Below are 5766 nucleotides of genomic sequence, written 5' to 3'. Positions count from 1 at the left end.
TAATGTAGTTATAGTAAGTAAAGGTAAAGGTTCCCTTGCTCGAAAGCCAGTCGAATCCGACTCTAGGGTTGCGGTGCTCATCTCCGTTTCAAAGCCAAAGAGCCAGCGCTGTCCGAAGACATTTCCGTGGTCATGTGGCCGGCATGACTAAACACCAAGGTGCACAGAATGCTGTGACCTTCCCACCGAAATGGTACCTATTTATCTACTTGCAATTTCTTGCTTTTGAACTGCTAGGTTGGCAGGAGCTGGAACTAGAGATGGGAGCTCACTCCATCATACGGCACCTGGGTCTCGAACTGCTGAAGTATTGACCTTCCACAGCCTGCAGTTCAGGGTCTATAGTATCTGTAGTATGTTGTGAATCATTCCTGTGCAGCTATATCTTTGATGGCTTTAGGAAAGGAGAGATCAGGAGTGTATCGATGACATTTCCACAACCCCCCAAGTTAAAGGACATATTTAATGCAGAAAGGATTGCAGAATGATACGGCATGAACTGGATGACCTCAGGGCAGTTACTAAAAAAAAGGCATAAGATTCTGTAGTGTGATATATAAAAATGTGTTTGAGGGCCAACCGTGATTATTGTTACTATCAGCTTGTAGCTGAGGAGCGGGCATATCTCAAGACTCTTTTTGACCATGGACAAGGTGATGCAGCAGTAATGGGGATAAATGTGACTGTTGGACGTGCTACGTTAAGGGAACTGATAATATATTCGCTCAGGATTCAGAGGAAAACATGAAAAAAGTTAAGTGTTGAAGTGGATGCAAAAAATGATAATCGACTATCACAGGAATGGACACCAAAGAAGCACCCCGTACACTCAGGGCTACTTCGTTCACTTCACTAAAGGTGCACAAACTGATATCAGAGCTGGATATCAGTACAACTAAGTGAGCTACATCTTAAGGCCTCTGGGGTCTCATAAATTTGGAACACTTTAGGGTCTCAGCATGTCACAATTGGTCTTAATCTGTCTCTGACTGATAGACACATAGAGCCCTACCAGAGAAATAATGTAGGGGTCTTTCTTGCAAAGGAGCCTCCTATATTTTTGACAACTATTTGGTGTACAAGGAGCTACCAACAGTAGAAGGAGACGTACGTAACAAGGTTCTGTGTACAGCAAGTAAAGCCAACAAATAGGACAATAACAAATTTATATTGAAAATCACAAGGTTTTTAGAAGATACGTTCTGGAACAGTCTTCCAATAACAGTGGCAGGCATGAAGAACTTCCCGTGAGTGAGGCAGGTTGGATATTTTAAATAGAAACCTCTTCTTTCTCTTTGAGTGCAAGGAAATGGGATCCAGGAGAACTGTGATTAGATCTCCTGACAGTTTAATTTTTTTTAAAGTAGCAGGGGGGAGTAGTGACATCAGTTTGTGTAACAAATAGAGCCATTTAAGTACTTGGGAGCTATATTTAAAGCGAATCTTTCTTGAAAAGTGCATTTGAGCTCTGTTATAAGAATAACTATGAGTTACTGGTAAGGTTTTTTCAAGATTTTATTCCTGCAACAGTTAAAGCATTTAATGCTAAAGTTTCTGGGCAGTTGCTGTATGCTGTAGGGGGTTGGATTGATGGACGATTACGAAGATTAATATCCTGGGAATTCCAAGATGTGCGGCAGGAATAGCTTTGAGAACAGAGATTGTGGAGATGTCTTTTGAAGCAAAGATTTGGTGGAGAGTGTTTAATCTGAAAATTAGGATGTTGAAATAAAATTTAGATACCAGGTCTTCTTGGATTAGTTATGCTGGATCATCATACAAGTGATTTGGACAAATACTTGGAAATTATATCTGGACATCACCAGTGATATGATAGAAACTCTGAGTAGTTGTGAATTGAGTCAGTCAATTAAAAGACGCTTGAGGGATCTTGATTATAAGAATATGCTGGTTAGAGCTTGCAGAGTATGTTCATCCTTTCCAGTTGGTATTCTTCCCTTGATAAAAATGGCAAACTACCTGTTTGAATTATTTCTTCCAAAGTATAGAAGGGCATTTATGATTAGGCATTTGAGTGCCTTGCCCTCAACAGTGTTGTTGGGAAGGTTTAATGGTATTGCATTCTCTAACAGAGTATGTGGATAGGGTACTAACTGAATTGACTGTATAGATCACATTCTTATGGATTGCTCTGAATTTCCAGATTTGAGAGCTTAAGCAGTAATTTTGCATGTCACTAGATTTTTGGTGGCTGTGGAAAAATCACATTGTAACTCAGGTAGTAAATCTTAGGCTTCCCTTTCAGTGTGTGATAGCTTGCTGTTTATGACTTTTGTTGTGAAAATAGTAATTAAGAAGTAGTTGCCCATTATGAACATCAGGATCCTGATTTGGGCACCAGTTCTCTACAGGATTATAAACTTACTGCCAACAACCATTTCTCTATGTCTGTGCAAACAGCAGTTAGTCAAACAACTATGCAAAAATAGTGCTGGAAAGGTCTCTGGACCATGAAGAGGAAGCAATTCACAGTCTGGTCATCACAGCATATGATTGAGATCTGACTATGACTGGCACTGAAGTATATGTTATTGTCCTCGATGCTAATGACAATGTATCTGTTTTTAGCCAAGCCATATATAAAGTCAGTGTTAGTGAACATATTATTGTATTCACATGCACTCCTATATTCTGGCTACTGATCCAAATGAAGTGATAAACAAGTAAATGAAATTTTGATTTAAAAAATCACAAGTGAAGCTTCACAAAATTTCCACTTGAATTCAAACACAGGGAAAGCGTAGGAAAAAATCTTTTGGGAAATTTAGGCTGTGGCCAGACAATAGGCTTAGCACAGTCTGGCTGTGCTTCTAATTTCATTGGGGGGGTTTTCACAGAGAGTTTTGATCGGACATTCCACCCTTAACCCACTGCACTGTGTGCTCATTCAGATTATTGCTGTGCGGTAAGCACAAAGCAGGTGGTCAAATGGCATCTTTTTTGTTTGTTTGTTTTTCATGCACGCGCACAGGTGCATTGCCGAAGCACTGGCTCCTTTTTGACAACTCCAAAATCCACCTAGTACTGTGATCGTTGGTTCCTATACAACTGTATTTTTCCACCAGAAATCACTCCTTTTCCCACCTTATCTTACTCCCTTTCTGACTGATTTCATAGATAAGTTTTCCCTTTTTCTCTACCCATAGAGCTTGGAGTAAAGTTCTGGGGGCGGAATCCTGGTCGCCAATATAGGAGCCTAAATAGGGACTATTTCCACCGCTGTCCCACCCCAAGAAATGGAAGAAAGGGTTTTTTCCCCTTGAATTTGCCACTCAAAGGGTGTGTTCAGATGGGGCCTTTAAGCCGGTATAGAAGCTGGTTAGAAACGGAGTACTTATGCGCGATCACATGCACAACATCTGCCATCCGTCCCTAACCATTGCCAACTGTCGCAAACACCCCTTAAACCGGTGTAGTTTGCCACTAGGTCCCCAAGTGGTGTTTTCCTGAGTGCTCCGGTTCTAGCTGCTTTTTCCCCGTCTGATCGCTCTCCGCCGGTGTAGAGCCACTTCCGTTCAGAAGCCCAAGGCTTCCGCTTTTCGCCCGCCATTTCTTTTCTTTTAGTAGGCGATGTGCGCTTGGGCAAAGCTTTGCCCCATCGTTAATAATAATTTTTTAAAAGGTGCCTAGTGTAAGGCTTTAGACGAGACTGGGACCTCATGGAGGCCAGTTTCAGAGTAAAAATGTAAAGGGATGTCTTCGCTTCAGGGCATGCTTTTCGGGTTGGGTTGTTATGCACCTGCGCAAAGATCTTCATTATAAGGAAGACTGCCTATGCACATGCGTAAACTGTGTAAAAATTTTTAAAAACCACCGACACGCTCTGCTGAGCGCCTGAAGTGTAGATGCCAGGGAGCGATGTAAGAGGTGAGTGTGATCGCGCTTCCCCTGGATCAAATTCATCTAGTTGGAACCAAAGCGGTTTACACCACTCCCAGCCCGCCATCTGACTGCACCCACTAACAACCCCCAGGGTCTCCCGGTCCCAACAAAACACTGTGGTGCATAAACGCACAATTGGTTCCTCACAACCCTGTGGCAGAGATACACTTATGCACGTATCACTAACTGTTGTTTTTTTAAGGAGCAAAAATGGAAGGGAAGGTTCAGACTAAAAGTTCAAGTCCAAAACTTTCTTCAGACAGCTTGTCAAAGCATTTTTTCCCTGTTCAGTGATTTTTCTTATGGTCAGTGGCTATGGATGAAAACTTGGGGGCCAATTTCAAGGCAGGAGAGAAAGAGATGCATTTGTCCTCAACAAGATCAAGAAAAAGTACTTTCCTTGGAGGAAGATGCTGTGAAACACAAGCTGGTCATCTTAATTAAGGACAATGGGACACCTTCGCTCTCAGCCACTGTAACGCTGAACTTGGTGTTTGCTGAGAACTTTCAGGAAGCTCTTCCAGAAATGAGCAACCAAGCAAGTGAACCAGACCATCAGTCCGAAGTCCAGTTTTATTTGGTGCTCGCTTTAGCTTTGATCTCCTTCTCGTTTCTCCTCATCACATTTGTAACCCAGTGGGCCCATCATATTAAATTAAAAGGGCCAGGACCCATGCTGGCTTGGATGCTCATCCACTGACAAAGAAGGATTCTGCACAAGCTTTAAATAACATCTAACCTGTACCTGCTTTATAACAGTTTCTTGAGCCTCCAGTTCAAAAATGCATTTTTCTGTTTGTAGCTCTAAAAGTGCCTGCCTATATCTGAAATGCGATAGAATATTCTGTGCTTCCCTAGTTTATAGAGCAGTCCTTACAGAACTCCCAGATCCCTCATCTCTTGCTGCTGCTCAACAGGGCAGTGGTGGGAAATGGGGGCAATTTGGTGCTGCACCAATGTGCAACATTACACACAGCACGAAACTGGTTTAGCCATTCCATTCGGGGTGAATCCTAGAGAGTTGCCCTGGCGGAATGAAGTCACTTCTAGTTTCACACCAGAAGCAACATCACACATCAAACAATGCCAAATTTGTTTGTGACCCCAGAATTCTCCTGCCGGCGTACCAGCTAGGGTTGGCAATGCTAAATCCTAAACTGAGTTACACTTTCCTGAGCCCACTGAAGTCAATGGATTGAAGTTGATGGATTGAAGATAAAGGGTATAACTCTGCTTTGGATTGCAGTGCTAGTATTAATCTATCGGGTAACTGGATTCTATCTATGTTTCTTTATATCCCTGTAGAATACAGGGAATTTCACACACTTATATTATTCCACTGGTGTGCAACTCTAAATCTGTGCTTGGCAATATATACCCTCCTGCTGATACAGAAAATCATACCAACATGTTGTGGTATGCAGGTACAGATGCCACCAACACGTGCTGTTTTGGAACTACTTGTATCAGCTTCTGTAATCATGGGCAGGGCTTTTTTGTAGAAAAAGTCCAGCAGGAACTCATTAGCATAATAGGCCACACCCAGAAGCAGAAATTCATTAGCATATTAGGCCACACCCCTGACTGCACCGCTCATTAGCATATTAAGCCGCATTCCCATGTTACCAGAAGTGTGGTCATCTAGCCACAACCACCTTTCCCTTCTTATTCTGTTTACCTTGTTTGTGGTCAAAACCCAGGGCTTTTTTGTAGCAGGAACTCCTTTGCATGTTAGGCCACACACCCCTAATGTAGCCAATTCTAATGAGTTTCTGCTGTTGGGCATGGCCTATTATGCTAATGAGTCCCTGCTGGGCGTGGCCAACTTGGGAGCCAGCCGGAACTCCGTTCCTGTGCATTCCT

This window comes from Gekko japonicus, unplaced genomic scaffold, assembly GCF_001447785.1.
Source record: "Gekko japonicus isolate JY-2015 unplaced genomic scaffold, Gekko_japonicus_V1.1 scaffold834, whole genome shotgun sequence".
In the NCBI taxonomy this organism is placed as follows: domain Eukaryota; kingdom Metazoa; phylum Chordata; class Lepidosauria; order Squamata; family Gekkonidae; genus Gekko; species Gekko japonicus.
This window is presented reverse-complemented; position numbering follows the sequence as displayed.